This window comes from Bufo gargarizans, chromosome 2, assembly GCF_014858855.1.
Source record: "Bufo gargarizans isolate SCDJY-AF-19 chromosome 2, ASM1485885v1, whole genome shotgun sequence".
Classification (NCBI taxonomy): Eukaryota; Metazoa; Chordata; class Amphibia; order Anura; family Bufonidae; genus Bufo; species Bufo gargarizans.
In genome coordinates this window covers 112,062,411-112,083,490 of record NC_058081.1, presented here as the reverse complement: position 1 = coordinate 112,083,490, position 21,080 = coordinate 112,062,411, and positions in this window count along the sequence as shown.

Here is a 21,080-nt window from a genome sequence, read left to right as displayed (position 1 = left end):
TAGAACCGTTCATCAAAGGTGTTAAATCAACATTTAACCTTCCCTTGTCGGCTGGAAGTAACTTAGATATATTTCAAAAACAGGTACTCAAAGAAGTGAGATTCCTGATGTACCCAAAGATGAAGAAAAACATCAGTAAGGGGGAAGAACAAGCCCTACAGTGGTTGATGAAACAAGAGAATATAATAGTGAAACCCGCCGACAAGGGAGGCAATATAGTACTAATGCAGAAAAAATATTACATAAAAGAGGCAATAAGAAAGTTAGAGGAAAAGGAAGTATACACACAATTGATGAACAATCCAATTTCTCAATATCAGAAGCAGTTGAGGTCACTGTTGTGGAAATATACGGAGAAAGGTGTGATAACAGAAAAAACTGCTGAGAGACTGTATCCCAAATACCCCACAAAAGCAAAGTGGTATTTTGTACCTAAAGTACATAAATCGGTGGAAAACCCACCTGGACATCCTATAGTGTCAGGAATAGGGTCGATTACAGAACCCCTGAGACAATATGTAGATTGGCTACTTCGTCCTCTTTTGAAAGGGATACCATCATATCTGAAAGATACTAATGATTTTTTGAGAGTGATTAGAGATATACAGTGGCAAGAAGGAGATCTTTTAGCATTTATAGATGTAGAAAGTTTGCACAAAAGAATACCACAGGAATTGGGGGTTCAGGCAATAGGTAAAATATTGGAATGTCAACAAAAAAGTGACGAATATGTGGAATTTGTGAGAGATACCTTGAGATTTGTTTTGACACATAACGCCTTCACATTTGATAATAAATGGTATTACCAAAAAAGGGAACAGCTATGGGGACACCAGTCTTCTGTACTTTTGCAAATTTTCACCACTAAAAATAAGTATGTGAGCAATATAAAGCTTTTTTTGAGATTTATTGATGTGTTTATTATATGGAGAGGAACTGAATATGGAGAGGAAATATGAAATTTACTAGTAAAATAAGTTCAAGAGAATTGGCATTTTGGGGTACAAGGGGAGAAATTAAGAACTAAAGTACCGTATTTTTAGCCCCATAAGGCACACTTTTTTTCCCCAAAAGTGGGGGGAAAATGGCAGTGTGTCTTATGGGGCGAATGCTGCCATTTTTACTATGCTAACAACACTAATACATCGCCGGCTGCAATGCTGCACAGCGAGGCAATGTAATAGCAGGGAGGGAGGAGGGGCTGAAGGCCGGCAACTGCTGTTGGAATTGCGGCGGTGCCTGGTGCAGTTACTGCACTCTTACACCCGGCCCCGCCGCTCACAGCAGTCTTCATGTCTAAACTGTACTCATCCTTAACCTCTTGGTAACGTTAAAGTAGCACTATCCCGTGTACTAGTACTTACTATCAAACTCCCGTAGCATGCAGGGCGGCCGGCAGCGTAACGCCACTCACTCACGTCCTCCCTCTTTAATAATGAAGCGGGCGCAAGCACATGGCGTGAGTGACGTTATGCTGTCAGCCGCCCTGCATGCTACGGGAGTTTGATAGTAAGTACTAGTACACGGGATATCGCTACTTTAACTAACATTACCAAGAGGTTAAGGATGATTAAAGTTTAGATATGAAGACTTCTGTGAGCGGCCCCTGTGTATTGGGGGACACTGTTATGGGGGGATCTATGGATGACACATATATAGCAGTGTCATCCACAGATCCCCCCCCCATAACAGTATCATCCACAGATGCCCCCATAACAGTGCCATCCACAGATCCCCCTCCCCATAACAGTGCCATCCACAGATCCCCTCCCCATAACAGTCATCCACAGATCCCCCATAACAGTGCCATCCACAGATCCCCCATAACAGTGCCATCCACAGATCCCCCATAACAGTGCCATCCACAGATCCCCCATAACAGTGCCATCCACAGATCCCCCATAACAGTGTCATCCACAGATCCCCCATAATAGTGTCATCCACAGACCACCATTAGTTCAAAAGCACACCTTTTGGTTCAAATTTTTTCTTTTCTTATTTTCCTCCTCAAAAAGCTAGGTGCGTCTTATCGGCAGGTGCGTCTTATAGGGTATATAGAAAATCTACTGCCACAAATTTCCTCTTGCACTTTAGGAGCTCCCATCCCCCACATATTAAAAAAAAGCAGTACCCTATGGGCAATTTAGAAGATTGAGAAGGATAGCTAGTGAAGATGTAGACTTTATAGATCAGTCTAGAGATTTAAAAAGATGACTACTAGAGAGGGGGCACCCTGGAAAAATTATTGATGGTTCATTTTTGAGAGCAACGAAGGAGAGTAATCAAAAAGAGAGGAGATATAATAAACAAGTAGAAGAGAAAAGATGTAGAGCAGTGTTCACCGTTAAATAGACACCTATGGCTACGATTATAAAAAAAAAAAGCCATCTTGAATAACTGGAATATTCTTGCCCATGATGAGGATTTGAAGGAAAAAACAAAGAATCCACCTTTGATAAGTTTTAGAAGGAGCCAGACCATTAAAAATAAGATAGTAGGAAGTAGGTTTGAGAGTAGAAAAGACAATTGGCTAGAAAAAGGAACACCACAGGGAAATTATAAATTGTTGGGATTAATTACGTTCCTTTTGCTCTTGTTCTAATATTTAGTTCAATTTTGAATCACTTTCTGCTATATATTTTGTAAAGTTTTATTCTCCTTCTTTCCATAGGGCCGGAGTCGTTCAATAGCGAGTGGAGACACTTGTGAAGTACGTCCCATAGTCCAATTTTCCTAGTCTTCCATCTGAAATGGTACCAATTTTCCATTATTACCCGGTTGTCATAACACCCAGGGCCATCTTAGTGTGCTGTCACTTGAGGGTTACTAGATGGTCATCTTAGCATAAGGGGGTCCTTTTCCCTACATTTACATCTGGCCAGGATTTTCTGCATTATCCCCTTTAGTCTATCCTAATATCCTCTTTGTGTCTCTTTCTCTCTTCAGGGGGGTTTTCCTTGTGGTTCTGATAAATTAAACTCACATATGCACTCTGTTCCTGCGTTCCCCATTAGGCTATTAAGCTCAGTTATAGCTCTGGCACCTTTGTCCTCAACCAAGATGGCCCCCGGAACCTTCCGGTCTAATGCTCCTGCGCGCTTTTAAAGTTAAGCTATTTACATAACTCCGTCCTCTTGTGCATTGCACCTGCGCACCTTCTCCTGTAGCCGGCCATGTAGGCCAATTGTCTTCTCTCTCGCACTATTTAAGATGACGATCGCCATCCCCTGCCCCAGCGTTGGCATTCCCCACTCATGCTCACAAACAGGGTAAGACATACAGCTCCATATCATATAGACTCCGTATCTAGGTACCACTCCTATTCTTTCTAGCTATTTTATTTGCTCTTAGTAATCCTCCTTTGTGGACATATTACTTTGCCTCCCCTCTCACTATTGTTCATGTTTCCATTCAGCCCTCTTGAATTTGCACATCTATGTACTGTACATTGGTGTACTTCATACACTTTGAACCTTTGTTTTATTGCCTACTGTCGTGTACTATCAATTTTGATCATGGTTTATGAATTAATTTCTGGTATAATTTAGTCACCAATTATTTATATGAAATTATTAGTGTGAGACCAGAATTTATGTACTGCATTTTATTTTGTTTGTTCAATCTTGTTTTTCCAATCATGTTTTCAAATCACATACTGATCCGTTTTTCATTTCTTTTTCTTCTGTGCACCAGCCTGACGAAGGGCTATAATTTAGCCCGAAAGATTGCCATATTGTATTGTTGTGCACCATCATGCCCGGCTGAATAAAATTCACTAATTATCTCACCAACCAATTGGAGTGCTGTCTAATTGTACAAATACTACAAGAGAAATTATAAATGTGGTCAATGTACAGCTTGTAGATTTATAATTAAATATAGGAATTTAAATATAGGAGGAGTGAAACATACAGTAAGACAGTTTATCTCATGTAAAACACAGTTTCTGGTTTATGTTATATTTTGTTTATGTGGAAGGTTCTATATAGCAAAAACCATACAATGTTTATATATAAGATTTAGGGAAATCTATTGAGACAGAAATTGGTTCACAGAGACTGATAGAACATATCAGAGACGCACATGGAGGGGACAGTAACGTTCTCACATGTGCAGGAATAGAAACGGTGGGAATATTAATAAATGGAGGCGATAGACATTGCATATAACTCCAAAAAGAAGCCTCTTGGATAATAAAAACAAATTCAATGGGACCTTTCAGCCTAAATGATAAGAATGATTTAGCTGTTTTCATTTAAGGCATGTAATAGTGTTTTGTTTTTAAATGTATATATGTATACCGTTGTTATGGTGATGACGTCAGATGCAGTAGGAGGCCAGACGAAGCGCGGATTGCGCGAAACAGCCGTTGCCTGTGGCAGAGTGAGTGCCCGCATCAGCGACCATGTTTTAACTTTGAATAAAAAATCTGCAAAAAAAAATTGGGTGAGTGCCGCAAGTTTTTGTCTTCTACATATTACATTTGAATTGGATTTACATTGTTGAGCACGCAAATGCGCACAGACACCAGGCGCACCCCAAAAATTGGCAGCAGTGCCGACATCGGGATTGCTCTCTTTATATATACATTTAATTTTGTTTTATGATACGACTAATAAAATACTTATATAAATGCCTTGAGAGCCATATATTTGTACATCTAGTTCTTTGCATTTCTATTTTCCTGTAGGCATTAGGTCTTAGCCAGTGGAGTTGGTGCTTTTACTTAATATTACATACTTTTGCTGGTTCTACATTTATTATTCAAAGAAAAAACTTGTCCAGCTTCCCATAAAAACTGGCAGCTTTATTAATAACAATAAAAAAACTGTTATCCAAACACGAGTCTCATACAAGATCCACGATGTCTACGCGTTTCGAACTCCACAATCTCGGCCCTTACTCATGACATACAGAAAAGTGAATGTTCACCTTTCTTTAAAGATATGGCGCACCAGGTAATCAAGACTTCGGCATCACATGCTTAAAAGGGGGAGGAGAACTAATCAGACACTAAAAACCAACACCCAATGCATCAGAAAGAAAAGACAACATATATATAGTACTGAAAAACTATAAAGATAGTTCTTTTAACAATATTGTAAAATCAGATCGTGTCTTCTGTTCAGACCTGTGGGAGAACAACTTCCCAATTCAAACATCCAATATGCCTCACGGCTGAGGAGTTTTCGTTTGTGATCTCCTCCTCTAATGGGAAGAGTAACCCTTTCCACTCCCTGAACACAATTCCACATAAGAATGGTTTCAACATATCCATGGATGAACACAATGCACTAAATTAATAAATAAAGAGATTGGATATAGTAATTAAAGAAGCTGATAAGGGTGGAGCAGTTGTTCTAATGGATAGTTATGTGTATAAATCACACATTTTTAAGATGTTGGGAGTTTCAGCAACTTACTCCCTATTGAAGAACAATCCTCTCTCCCTCTATCAGAAAAAATTGCACGATTTGGTGCAGTGAGGTTTCACCATGGGTATTTTGAGCCAAAAAGAAATGGAATATATTGTGTATATGTGGAACATCCCATCGTTTCTATTTTTCATGCTTTACCCAAGATACATAAAGGAGAGTTTCCACCCCCTATGAGACCAATAGTTGCTGGTATTGGTTCTTACTCTGAGAAATTATGAGAGTGGGTGGATTCTCTCCTGCAACCTTTGGTACCGCTAATTCCTGGATATTTGAAAGATTCACGTACTGTATTGCAAGCTTGCGACAGTTTAGAGTGGAATGCTAATTATGAATGGATAACAGCAGATGTATCGCTATATACCAATATTCCCCATCAATTAGCGATACAAGCTTTACAATGGTTTTTGGTCTCTTATAGTGATTATACCACACAGCTCCAAGATTATATTTGCAAGGTTATGCAATTTTTACTCAAGCATAATTTTTTTCATGTTTAATGGGGAGTATTATTTGCAGTGGGCAGGAGTCTCTATGGGGGTGAAATTTTCGCCTTCCGTAGCTAATATTTTCATGGCTTGGTGGGAAAGACAGTTTTTATTTACGGAAGCTAATCCTTTTTTTTTAGATAATATCAAATGGTATGGATGCTACATAGACAATATGTTGATTATATGGGTCGGCGATGTGGCGGACATTCCAGCTGTAGGTGAATACTTTAATGACGGGATAGATACAATCAAATTTAGCATCCATCATGATCCGAAATCTATAGTATTTTTGGACCTGCATTTATATGGTGATGCCGCCAATTCAGTAATTTCAACATCAACCCATAGAAAAGAGACGGCTGGCAATACTACCCTTTTAGCGACTTCATGTCACCTACCTCATGTGCAGTGGCGTAGCTATAGGGGTTGCAGCGGTCGCATTGGGCCCCCCAGGAGAGATGGAGTAAAGCAGGCCCCGCAAGTGGTTTTTATTAAGTTTTTATTAAGTTTTTATTAAGTGCGGTGGGCCCTCCCTATATTTTGTGTGGCTGCGCTTACTTGTCAGCTCGAGACCTGTGATCTCCGCGGCGGGTCTCGTGGGATCACAGCAGCCAGGCCCGCCAGCCGCCTCAGCCCTCAAGTGAGGAGAGCGGAACAAACAAGAGTAGGTAGGTTTTTTTATGTAAAAAATGGCACACACCGGCATCCGGCTTCATACTTCGGGGGGACATGAATGATGATCAGTGGTGCCATGAGGCAGTGTGTCTGAATTCAGAAGGGCCCGGAACGGCCATAATAGGGCAGCAAGTAATAAGGAGCCTGGGGGCAAATGAAAATGAAATACTCTGTGGGCAAAAATCGAAATGTATAGAGGGAGTGGGCGGGGGCAAAATGAAATATAGTAAGAGTCTCACTATATTTCATTTTGCCCCATTCCCTCTATATATTTAAAAAAAAAAAGTGATTTCTGTGGGCAGGATTTAATTTCCAGGAACGGATTCCGCATAAAACGGATGACATACGTAATGACATACGAATGTCATCCGTTTTTTGCGGAACCATTGACTTTGTATTGTACCAGGATCCGATTTTTGCGGAAAAGAATAGGACAAGTTTTATATTTCATCGGACATGCGGAACGGAACAACGTAAACGGACAGCACACATTGTGTTGTCAGATTTTTTTCAGGACCCATTGAAAATGAATGGGTCCAGAACTGGTCCTGATCTGTTCCGCAAAAAACAGAATAGATCAGGAAAGAAACAACGGACGTGTGAATGGACCCTTAACCGATGAACGCTCTAGCAGAGGGTACTTGGGTTGAATCGGGACCAGTGGTAAAACCGTCAGTATGAAAACCTTCTCATGGGCTTGGAGATGTGTTCTCACTGTGTAGGGGGGCGTTTTCCGGTTTGTGAGCACTAAGTGCAATGCACTGGGCTTCTTCCCTTCAAATGTCTATACACATTAGAGAAGTGAAGTCTGCATAACGAGAGATACATATTATACCTCTGCTGCGGCTTCGCTATCCCTTTCTGGATACATATCTGCTTTTAAGACATGCATATCTGCCTTGTCGATATACTCGTACCGTATACTGACAAAAACCGTAGCAATGTCTCGCAGATAATCTCAAACCTATAAGAACCAGTAGAATGATCTTCACTAGATACTGGTCACTTTGAGCAGTATTGAATGGGGTCCATGCTGACAGTGATGGGGGATGGGCGTCCACCTGACTGATCAGACAATGGACATGACTCATCCTTCCTTATACGGGGATGGGGTGTGTGCATTGCACTGTCCAGCCATGTTGATGCAATCCCCTGTCCTTTGACATGTACCTGAACTATCTCATCTTCCTGTGTCATCACTTCCTGTATCCTTGTTACAAGAAGTAAGTGGTCGGGTGACTGGCCAGCCCCTTTCTATTGTTACTGTGACTAAATAAAAGGTGAGAAGACTGTGGAGGAGGGGCAGTTGCTCAGAAGAACTCAAGATGGTAACACCTTTGTCTGACTGCGAAAAAAAAATAATCACCAAAAAATGAAACTGACTTTCGTATATATGAAAATCCAAAAGACTTTATTATAAATATATATGAACAATACATACATGCATGATAAAAGAAGGCAGCACAAGGCAGGACACACAGATGAGGAGCAGGACCCAAGGAGAGGCCGGGAGATCAGTGCACGGAAATAACAACAGGGACAAAAAAGAATGCTAGCTAAAAAAGCATACCTCAAAACCTCATAACAGCAACGCCCCAAACAAAGTGCGAAGGAGGCAATTGTAGAGATTGAGGTTAAAGTACAAGGACAAGATTAAACATACCCTGAGTGGTGCAAAGATCTCTCGGCCGACTCCTGACCCAACGCCGTTTCGCCAGTAAACCTGGCTATCCCCGGAAGAAGGTTTTGTGCACTGATCTCCCGGCCTCTCCTTGGGTCCTGCTCCTCATCTGTGTGTCCTGCCTTGTGCTGCCTTCTTTTATTATGCATGTATGTATTGTTCATATATATTTATAATAAAGTCTTTTTGATTTTCATATATACGAAAGTCAGTTTAATTTTTGGGTAATTATTATGACCCCTCGGGGGTCAGTTTTTTTCAATTTATTCAATATTTATTCTGTCCGGTGTTAATATTAGTTGACCTTTGTCTGACTGCGGTTGAGGGATTTGCCTGTCCTTACACAAAGTCTGATAAGAGCGGATTTCAACTATAAATATTTCTATAACAGGCCCATAGAACTCTAGTTAAGTCCCTGCTCTTGTGACAAGGAACATACCAAGGGGCGAAATGTTGCGAGCAAGATGCAACTGTTCGGATAGTACTCCATTTATGAGGGAAGCAGATAATATCAGTAGCAGATTGTTTGTGAGAAATTATGCTACACGGTCTATAGAGGAGGCCAAAAAATGGTCTCTCTCTTTAGACAAAAAGAAATTAATAGTTCCCCAATAGGCAGTTTTGGATAGGAAAATAACAAAAAAAGATTTAAAAAAAGGGAAGCCAGCAACTTTTGTGACAGGCTAGAGTAAGGAATACACAGAGATTTGGAATATCATACAGCAACATCTCCCTGTATTAAACTTTGACCAGGAGTGGAAGGGGGTAGTCATTGAGGGGGTTAAATGTGTGGCCCATAGAGCCACAACCATAGGACAAAAAATCAGCCCCAGCCTTTTCCAGGAACGATCAGCAACTCCACTTATGTGACTCACCTATAAAGGGAGCTACAAATGTGGTAGTAACAAATGTATCTGTTATAAATACATGTGACATCTAAAAAAATGTTGTAAATACATGTGACATTGTAAAAAATTTGACATTTACTGTGAATGGCAAGAATTATACCATCCATAAATACAGGACCAACCTTAGTGAAAAAATTTAGTGCTTAAAAGAATTATACCATAAAACAATATTTGAACTGTACGACAGATTATGCAATTTATTTAATCACTTGCAGAAATTGTCTTCTACAATATGTAGGTTGCACCACAAAACAAATAAAAAGCAGAATACGCAAACATTTATCAGATATACCATATTATGAAACTCGCAATGTATCTGCAGCCAGTTTTCACTTTGCCACTGTACATAAAAGAGATACAAGAGTGTTTTCTGTTCAGGAGTGGAAAGGGTTACTCTTCCCATTAGAGGAGGAGATCACAAACGAAAACTCCTCAGCCGTGAGGCATATTGGATGTTTGAATTGGGAAGTTGCTTTCCCACAGGTCTGAACAGAAGACACAAACTGATTTTACAATATTGTTAACAGAACTGTCTTTATAGTTTTTCAGCACTATATACTGTATATGTTGTCTTTTCTTTCTAAAGCATTGGGTGTTGGTTTTTAGTAGGCCTGCACAATATATCGCCAAAGCAATCGCAATTAATCGCCATATCGCAATCGCCAATTGGCCGACCCAAAAATGCTGCAATTATATTACCATATTTTTCGCTTTATAAGACAAACTCCCCCCCCCCCCCCAAAAAAAAAAGTGGGGGGAAAATGGCAGTGCGTCTTATAAAGCGATGGTTGACTTTTTACGTGGTTGACACGGATGTATCGCCGGCCGCTATGCTGCACAGTGCGGCCGGCGATACATCAGTTACAGTGCGGGGAGGGGGGAGGGGCTGGAGGCAAGTCGTTATTTTAATGAGCAAATGTTCTTTTATTTATTCTATTTTATCTATCTGTTCTGTGCAGTGCTATTAAGAAAATGGCAAGTTTTGTATTTTGAACTTTTGCAGTAATGCAAATCTGTTATTTAATTTAGTAAAAGATGTTTTATTTTGAAAAACACTGTGCATTTCAGTTCTTGAGTTAAGCATAACTACATTTCTGCATGATCAGTAATTTGTGTGTGCTTTTGCCTTGAAAATCCAAGCAAATAGACCTCTAGCACGCACAATTCCCTTAAAATATTGCATTGCATACCGTTATCGCAATTTTTAGGGCCCTAATCGCAATCGCACAAAATTCCCATATCGTGCAGCCCTAGTTTTTAGTGTCTGATTAGTTCTCCTCCCCCTTTTAAGCATGTGATGCCGAAGTCTTGATTACCTGGTGCACCACATGTTTAAAGAGAGGTGAACATTCACTTTTCTGTATGTCATGAGAAAGGACCGAGATTGTGGAGTCCGGAACGCGTAGACATTGTGGATCTTGTATGATCTTGTATTTGTGTTTGGATAACAGTTTTTTAATGTTATTAATAAAGATGCAAGTTTTTATGGGAAGCTGGACCACAAGTTTTTTCTTTGGATTACATTTGCATACAGTCAAGTCCGGACTGGGCCCGTGCTTCCGTGAAAGCAACAAAGGTGAGAGCTGTCTTATATATAGGTGAAACTCGAAAAATTTGAATATCGTGCAAAAGTCCATTTATTTCAGTGCAAATGCAAAGGAATTGCATTAATGCAGCTTAAAATTTGAATTTTGTGAAAAGGTTCAATATTCTAGGCTCAAAGTGTCACACTCTAGTCAGCTAATTAATCCATATCCCCTGAGCAAAGGGGACCTCAAAATTGTGACTTTGGGGGTTTCATAAGCTGTAAGCCATAATCCTCCAAATTATTACAAATAAAGGCTTGAAATATCTCGCTTTGCATGTAATGAGTCTATCTCATATGGTAGTTTCACCTTTTAAGTTGCATTACTGAAATAAATTAACTTTGCACCATATTCAAATTTTTTGAGTTTCACCTGTATATTTGGAACTACATTTATTATTGTACAACATAACTTATTAAATAACTTTATATCTGCATATGCAGTACACATAATGATGCTGTACATATATTTTCAAATGTGTATATATATATAATATATATTTTTTTACATATTTGTCCATTATTTTTTTATTTTTTTATCTGACCCTGCTGAATAGTTCTGGCTTCCAAGATGTTTACATTGGATTTCTGGTCTCTGTCAACTTCCTGCACAGACAGGGTCACATGTACCATTTTGGACACATCACTGCTGAGGCCAGTCATTGGCTGCTGCAGCAGCACAAGTGAAATAGCAATATGCGGAATGGAAGTCCAGTGAAGACCTGAGAGCCAGGAAGCCATAACCAGGTACAGTAATTATGGATTTCCCCACAGGTCCAGCTGCCTGTGTTTTTGTTTGAAAAAAAGCTTGAGGTTTTAAATCTTTAAGGTTTTGGCTTGTTATCATTGAAAACAAACTAGCGTGAATAATTATTATGGGTATTATAAATATCCTATTTAGGTTTTGTAGAAACCTCTCTTTGGAAAGAAATGCATAAATAATACATCAAATTAAAATGTGCAGCAAGGCTCCAGGGAGTCATTAATTCTTACAAATAGGAATAAACCAGAGATGACAGGCTGCTGTTGTTGACATATCAATGTGTGGGTCCATTAGTGAATGGATGAAAATATTGCCCCCTAGTGGACTCCTAATTGAATATGTCCATAGATCGCAAATTGGTATACTCTTTATATGTTGGAACTTTTCCCTTTTTTTTTGCTTATTTACTCCTGAAGAATGTGAAGGAAACTTGTCATCAACTTTAAGCTTCCCTCACTATGGCAGCATAAAGTAGTGACAGATATGCTTATTTCAGAGGTGTGTCACTCATTAAAGGGGTATTCCCATCACAGACAATCGGGGCTTATCGCTAGGATATGCTCCCATCGTCTGATAGGTGAGAATGGAGAGTGGTGGCTGGAGGACCCTGGGTTTCCCAGGGCCTGGCCCACTGCAAGTGCTCTCTACATACAAGTTAAAATAAAGCGCACTGCACTTAATTTCTATGGGGCCGACGGAAATAGCTTGGCTATTTTTGGCGGCCCCATAGTAATGAATGGAGAGCGGATGCACAGTGCGCCCTCCGCTACCTTCCCCGATCCGTTCTCAGTTTAAGTGTGGGTCCCAGAGGTGGGAACCACACCTATCAGATAATGGGGGCATATTCTAGCAATATGCCCCCATTGTCTGTGATGAGAAAACCCCTTTAAATGGTTGCTGAGAACCAGCTTTCCAATGATTGCAGCTCGTGCCTTGAAAAGAGTCACGGCTGCCTATGAAGAGTCATGGTTATTCATGATCTCCTGCTTCCCCACCCACCTGCTGATGATAAACCGTTTTCTTTTTAGTTTCCTCCCTAAGAGACCTGCCATGCCTCCCACTCCCAGCATCAGCAGGCCACTAAGACTACATGCATGCAAACCTCCTCCCACTCCCAGCCATACTTTCTCTTCCTCCTGTGTGAGTCAAATGGCTCTCAACATTAGGGTATGGGGCTCGGTCAGGCTGCCTGGTTAACTGGTGGTGTTGGTCAGTGTAGTAGTGTGATGTAGGGCAGGGAGGGTGGTGGTGCTAAGTCATGCCTGGTGTGACTGGGTGGTGTGGGCATACCACCCAACTTGTTGGGTGTGAAAAATCATTTTTTCCTGCATATTTATAAACTTTATTAGTTTTCTTTTTACAACAATAGCCCAAAACTTATCTGAATATAGAAATTTCTAAAAGCCAAGTTGCATAAAATAATGAAATAATATACAAGGCGAGTTCTAAGGCGTTAAACTTTTCCGGTAGGCTGTTCTTGCAGGGAACAGCCTGCCAAATCCGAACTACCGTGTGCACATGTGTTCTGTCGGAAGTCCGCCTGGCCCTATTCACTATAATAGGGACTGGCCACAGATCAGGCCGCAGCACAGCAATCATGACGCCAGGCGGCCGGACAAAAACCGCAATGTGCAGTTGGGGGCACTATGGAGGGATTTTATAATATTTTATGTTTATGTATTTTATATACTTTATAGTACTTAGGCACAACTTGGGCATTGTATTAATACTGGTAGCATTAACAGAGCTTTTTTTAAACCTGTGGCATTAATAGAGACACTGAGGCATTTTAATACAGGGCAATATGGGGGAATTTTATTACTGGGCACATTATTATTACTATGGGTACAATGAGGGGGGAGGCACTATAGAGGCATTTTTATTGCTTAGAGCATTTTAGGAGACATTAATACTTGGGGAACTATAGAGATGTTATTACTGGGGGCACATAGGTGGTATTATTCCTGTGGGCATTTTAGAGAACATTATTATATTATTATTACTGGGGGCACTATAGGGGCACTATTAACCTCTGCTCGACATTCGCAGTACATGTACAGCGGATGTTTGGTCTTTTAAGATGTGCTCGTCATAGCTACTGGGTTCCTGCTGTTTCACATAGCAGACACCCAGGGCTAATGTCTGCGATCACCGGTAATACCGATTGTGGACATTTAACCCCTCATATGCGTTCCATTGCTGTAATAAGCCAGAGCCTGTACTAGGCTTCTAGGCTTATTACTTGTATATTACAATTCAGGCCTGCAGGTGGCAGCCTTGTATTGTAATATACCAATCTTTGTATGGTGTAGTGGATACAATTTCATTACTTTATACAAGCTGCAATATAATGATTACATGTTGGGGTCAATTGAGGGGGGGGGGGGTAAAAAATATAAAAACTCAAATCAACCGCCTTTTCCCTAAAATTAAACAAAAAATAAATGACCAATTCAAATTAAAAAAAATAAACATCAAAGGCATTTCTGCATCTGAAAAAAACTGTACTATTAAAATATAAAAATGGATCCCATATGGTGAATATTATAATTTAAACGCAAGAAAAACTATATTTGTGGTATCTTTGTGCTTGCACTGACCCAGAGTATGGGGAACTGGTCAGTTTTACCTCATAGTGAGTGCTGCAAAAACAAAACCCACAAAACTGTGGCAAAATTGCTATTTTGTTTTCAATTCCACCATATTTGGAAATTTTTCCAACTTCAAAATATCATACTCAATATTAAATGGTGCCATTACAAAGTGCAAAAAACAAGCCCTCATATGGTTATGTGAACAAAAAAATAAAAAAGTTGTTGTAAGGCAAGGAGTAAAAAACGGAAACGCAAAATTGGAAAATCACCATGTCAGGAGGGGGTTAATACTGGGGGCAATATAGGTGCCATTATTGTTGGGCAATATAAGGGCATTATTACTACTGGGGGAACTTTTTTTCAGCAGTATAGTACATGTGGATTCATTGGGGATCACAGCAGACACGGTACTGGAGGTGGCTGCCAGGATGACACTGTGGGGGCACCAGTATAGGCGGTTTGTATTGAGAAGATGCGGAGGATGATGGAAAAGTGATGAATCTAAAATGTCTGTGTGGCAAACTCTGCAGAGACAAAATGTGGCTGAAAGGATTTGTCATGGCAATCTTGGCCCAATGGAGAAAATAAGGAAAGAGAACGACTAATCAGAGGAGACATCAGTCGCTGTAATAGGTATGTAGTCCTGTGTCCTCCTGTATGTTTGGTAGTTATGGTAGGCAGTATGCTATTTGTAGGCCTGGCTCGCTTCTGTGGCCTGTGTTTCCCCTCGTCAGCCCCCTCCTCCAGAGACAAGTCGAGGAAGACAGAACGTGGAAGCTGGCACTGGCCACCACAGAGAGGCTGCTGCTGGGCAAGTATTTCCTGCTGCTAGGGCAGTATATTTTGTTGCATAGTGTTGTTGCAGTTGCCGAGTTTGGGGTAGCCCCAACGCTACGCTGGGTCCCCCGGACACCGTCGAGGTGTCACCATGTGTTGCTACTCTCCCGAAGGGATGGTAAGGCGTGGTACACCCCAATGTGAAATAAGTCCAGAGAGTCAGGGTCTGCAGTAAACCAGGGTTCTTCTTTATTGGAGGAATTCAGGTACAAAACAATACAGGTGAGGCGTAGGGCTGGCTTCTCCAGTCTCCTCCCTGGCAAAAGAAGGGTTTGATGCTGAGGAAAGGCCTGAGCTAGCCAGTGGCATCTCTAGCTTTCAAATTTTGGGGGGGCACACTGGGGGCCAGGACAAAAGTAGGGGGGGCAGCTATAACAACGATACATTTACACAAGTACGCTTAGAAATGCTGCGATACTTTACCCAATACCTAAAACCGCAATAGGGAAGAAAAACCCCAATCACTCAGATTTCAACATCTCCTAGCTGCCTGGGGATCTGTGGATGACACATACCATTTATAGCATCTTATGCTATGTGTTATCCACAGATCCACCCCATATCAGTGTCATATCGGGATCCCTCTCCCTATAAGGCCCCATTCACACATCCGAAACTTGCGTAACGGAATTGCGGACCCATTCATTTCTATAGGGCAGCACGACGTGCTGCCGGATACGGAAATGCGGACCCGCACTTCCGGGTCCGCAATTCCGTTCCCGAAAAAAAAATGCGGACCCGCACATTGCCGCTGTTACGGACGTCTGAATGGAGCCTAACAGTGTCATCCACAGAGTGGCACAGATCCCCCCCCCCCCCATAACCGTGTCATCTACAGATCCCCCTCCCTATAACAGTGTCATTTACAGATTCCCCCCCCCCCGTAACAGTGTCATGACATCCACAGACCCCCGATCCCCCTCCCTATAACACTATAAGAGTATCATCCACAGATCCTTCCCCCATATAACAGTGTAATGACTCATGACATCCACAGATCACCCTCCCACCACTCACATTTGAACATGATTTCTCTAAACGGTAAAGTAAACACTGTAATCATCCAGGCTGCACTGACAGTAACTTTAAAGGGGTTCTGCACTTTCATTTAACTGATGATCTATCCTCTGGATAGATCATCAGCTTCTGATCGGTGGGGGTCAGACTAGCCTGAGCGCGGCTAAGCTCTGTTCACTTGAATGGAGCTTAGCCGCGCCCAGGCTAGTTGATACTAGTCGTGACGTCAGTGGGCTGGCGGTAAACAGTGAGAAGGCCGCGGCGCTACTGGAGGGCCGGTGCCTTCTCAAGCAGCTAATCGGCGGGGGTCCCGGGTGTCTGACCCCCGCCGATCAGAAGCTGATGATCTATCCAGAGTTTAGATCATCAAGTAAATTAAAGTGCAGAACCCCTTTAACTTTTAAATCAGGAATATTCTGGGGCAGCCGCCAGCCAGCTCTCCTCTCAGACTCAGTCAGAGTCAGATCTAATCTCTCTAGTTAGAATAGAAAGAGACTTAGTCAGTCCACTCAGTCACTACTTGTAAGTTGTACCTTATTATTATTAAGTTAACCTGCTGCACACCGTCACCACTATGTCATGCTCAGTCCAGTCTGTTCGGTATCGGTAGGTTAGGGTAGGGTAGGGCCACGCCACACACTGTCTGTTCTCTAGTCTGGGCCTGGCTGGCTTAAAGGGCTTCTGTCACCCCACTAAAGTAAATATATTTTTTTTGCCAACTTAAATTCCTTATAATGCGATATATCAATAAATAATCCTCTTACTCATTTTGGTTGGGCAGTTTCTTAAAAAAAACTGACTTTTATAATATGTAAATTACCTCTCTACCAGCAACTAGGGCGGCTACTTGCTGGTAGCAGCCGCATCCTCCTTTCCTAAAGACGCCCCCTCCTCATGTTGATTGACAGGGCCAGCGAACGCGCTTGTCCTCTGGCTGGCCCTGTCTGCGTTCAAAATCTGGCGCCTGCGCCGTACCGGTCTTCAGACGGTGCAGGCGCACTGAGAGGAGGACGCTCTGCACCTGCGCCGGGTGTAGATGTGATGTCAAGAGCATTATATATTGATAAATCGCATTATAAGGAATTTAAGTTGCCAAAAAATAATAATGCTTTAGTGGGGTGACAGAAGCCCTTTCAGCAGCTGCTGCCAGTAGATGAATGAATCAGAATCAGCTAGTCTCGACTAGCGGCACGGTGATTTATGCACAGCACTGCCACTGAGTTTGACTGAGTCTGACTCAACTTGTCAGGTCCTGGGACCGGGGGCGGGGGCGGAGCCAGGGACGCGGCAGCGGTGGGTGGAGACTAGAGAGTGAGACCGCAACGGCACCAAGTCCGAGACTCAGTCAGATCATCAGATGTGAAGATGATGTCCGGTAGGGCTGCCTAGTGCCTATACAGTGCACAGCAGCGCAGCATAGACCATCCACCACATGCTCTCCTTATATACAGTTTTTGCTAGACTAGTACCTTATAGTGGGAAGGGGTGGAGTGGAGAAACTCAGCACAAACAGATGCATTGTTTCAAGAGCTTTGTTGTTTTAGAGCTTCAATGATACTCAATGGCAATGACACAGCAGGTTTCCCAGACAAAAACAAGTTTCCAGACATAACAACATAGCTAAAACCAGACATTTATAGCAGAGAATCAGGCTTGATGTCACCCACCACTGGAACAGGCCATTGTCAGATATTTTTAGGCCCCGGCACCCAGACAGAGGAGAGAGGTCCCATAGCAGAGAATCAGGCTTCATGTCATAGCAGAGAATCAGGCTTCATGTTACCCAACACTGGAACAGGCCACTGTCAGATATTTTTAGGCCCCGGCACCCAGACAGAGAGGTTCATTCAACTTTGGGTTGCCCCGCAATATAATGGTAAAATGAAAATAAAAAAAGGATTGAATGAGGAAGTGCCCTGGAGTACAATAATATATGGTTAAGGGGAGGTAGTTATAAATGTCTAATCTGCACAAGGGATGGACAGGTCCTGTGGGATCCATGCCTGGTTCATTTTTATGAACGTCAGCTTGTCCACATTGGCTGTAGACAGGCATCTGCGTTTGTCTGTAATGACGCCCCCTGACGTGCTGAATACACGTTCAGACAAAACGCTGGCCACCGGGCAGGCCAGCACCTCCAAGGCATAAAAGGCTAGCTCTGGCCATGTGGACAATTTGGAGACCCAGAAGTTGAATGGGGCCGAACCATCAGTCAGTACGTGGATGGGTGTGCACACGTACTGTTCCACCATGTTAGTGAAATGTTGCCTCCTACTAACACGTTCCGTATCAGGTGGTGGTGCAGTTAGCTGTGGCGTGGTGACAAAACTTTTCCACATCTCTGCCATGCTAACCCTGCCCTCAGAGGAGCTGGCCGTGACACAGCTGCGTTGGCGACCTCTTGCTCCTCCTTTGCCTTCGCTTTGGGCTTCCACTTGTTCCCCTGTGACATTTGGGAATGCTCTCAGTAGCGCGTCTACCAACGTGCGCTTGTACTCGCGCATCTTCCTATCACGCTCCAGTGCAGGAAGTAAGGTGGGCACATTGTCTTTGTACCGGGGATCCAGCAGGGTGGCAACCCAGTAGTCCGCACACGTTAAAATGTGGGCAACTCTGCTGTCATTGCGCAGGCACTGCAGCATGTAGTCGCTCATGTGTGCCAGGCTGCCCAGAGGTAAGGACAAGCTGTCCTCTGTGGGAGGCGTATCGTCATCGTCCTGCGTTTCCCCCCAGCCACGCACCAGTGATGGGCCCGAGCTGCGTTGGGTGCCACCCCGCTGTGAACATGCTTCATCCTCATCCTCCTCCACCTCCTCCTCATCCTCGTCTTCCTCGTCCTCCAGTAGTGGGCCCTGGCTGGCCACATTTGTACCTGGCCTCTGCTGTTGCAAAAAACCTCCCTCTGAGTCACTTCTAAGAGACTGGCCTGAAAGTGCTAAAAATGACCCCTCTTCTTCCTCCTCCTCCTGGGCCACCTCCTCTTCCATCATCGCCCTAAGTGTTTTCTCAAGGAGACATAGAAGTGGTATTGTAACGCTGATAACGGCGTCATCGCCACTGGCCATGTTGGTGGAGTACTCGAAACAGCGCAACAGGGCACACAGGTCTCGCATGGAGGCCCAGTCATTGGTGGTGAAGTGGTGCTGTTCCGCAGTGTGACTGACCCTGTCCGTGCTGCAGCTGAAACTCCACTATGGCCTGCTGCTGCTCGCACAGTCTGTCCAGCATGTGCAAGGTGGAATTCCACCTGGTGGGCACGTCGCATATGTGGAGGTGAGCGGGAAGGCCGAAGTTACGCTGTAACGCAGACAGGCGAGCAGCGGCAGGATGTGAACGCCGGAAGCGCGCACAGACGGCCCGCACTTTATGCAGCAGCTCTGACATGTCGGGGTAGTTGTGAATGAACTTCTGCACCACCAAATTCAGCACATGCGCCAAGCAAGGGATGTGTGTCAAACCGGATAGTCCCAGAGCTGCAACGAGATTTTGCCCATTATCGCACACCACCAGGCCGGGCTTGAGGCTCACCGGCAGCAACCACTCCTCGGTCTGTTGTTCTATACCCCGCCACAACTCCTGTGCGGTGTGGGGCCTGTCCCCCAAACATATGAGTTTCAGAATGGCCTGCTGACGTTTACCCCGGGCTGTGCTGAAGTTGGTGGTGAAGGTGTGTGGCTGACTGGATGAGCAGGTGGAAGAAGAGGAGGAGGAAGCCGAGTTGGAGGAGGAGGCAACAGGAGGCAAAGAATGTTGCCCTGCGATCATTGGTGGCGGAAGGACGTGCGCCAAACAGCTCTCCGCCTGGGGCCCAGCCGCCACTACATTTACCCAGTGTGCAGTTAGGGATATATAGCGTCCCTGGCCGTGCTTTCTGGTCCACGTATCTGTGGGTAGGTGGACCTTGCCACAGATGGCGTTGCGCAGTGCACACTTGATTTTATCGGATACTTGGTTGTGCAGGGAAGGCACGGCTCTCTTGGAGAAGTAGTGGTGGCTGGGAACAACATACTGTGGGACAGCAAGCGACATGAGCTGTTTGAAGCTGTCTGTGTCCACCAGCCTGAATTACAGCATTTCATAGGCCAGTAGTTTAGAAATGCTGGCATTCAGGGCCAGGGATCGAGGGTGGCTAAGTGGAAATTTACGCTTTTTCTCAAATGTTTGTGAGATGGAGAGCTGAACGCTGCCGTGTGACATGGTTGAGATGCTTGGTGACGGAGGTGGTAGTGTTGGTGGTACATCCTCTGTTTGCTGGGCGGCAGGTGCCAACGTTCCTCCAGAGGCGGAGGAAGAGGCCGTGGAGGTAGCAGGGGGGAGCCTGAGTGAGTTCCTTGTTTTTAAGGTGTTTACTCCACTGCAGTTCATGCTTTGCATGCAGGTGCCTGGTCATGCAGGTTGTGCTAAGGTTCAGAATATTAATGCCTCGCTTCAGGCTCTGATGGCACAGCGTGCAAACCACTCGTGTCTTGTCGTCAGCACATTGTTTGAAGAACTGCCACGCCAGGGAACTCCTTGAAGCTGCCTTTGGGGTGCTCGGTCCCAGATGGCGGTGGCCAGTAGCAGACGGACTCTCTTGGCGGCGGGTGTTCTGCTTTTGCCCACTGCTCCCTCTTTTGCTACGCTGTTGGCTCGGTCTCACCACTGCCTCTTCCTCCGAACTCTGAAAGTCAGTTGCACAACCTTCATTCCATGTGGGGTCTAGGACCTCATCGTCCCCTGCATCGTCTTCCACCCAGTCTTCCTCCCTGACCTCCTGTTCAGTCTGCACACTGCAGAAAGACGCAGCAGTTGGCACCTGTGTTTCGTCATCATCAGAGACGTGCTGAGGTGGTATTCCCATGTCCTCATCATCAGGAAACATAAGTGGTTGTGCGTCAGTGCATTCTATGTCTTCCACCGCTGGGGAAGGGCTAGGTGGATGCCCTTGGGAAACCCTGCCAGCAGAGTCTTCAAACAGCATAAGAGACTGCTGCATAACTTGAGGCTCAGACAGTTTGCCTGATATGCATGGGGGTGATGTGACAGACTGATCGGCTTGGTTTTCAGGCGCCATCTGTGCGCTTTCTGCAAAAGACTGGGTGGGAGATAATGTGA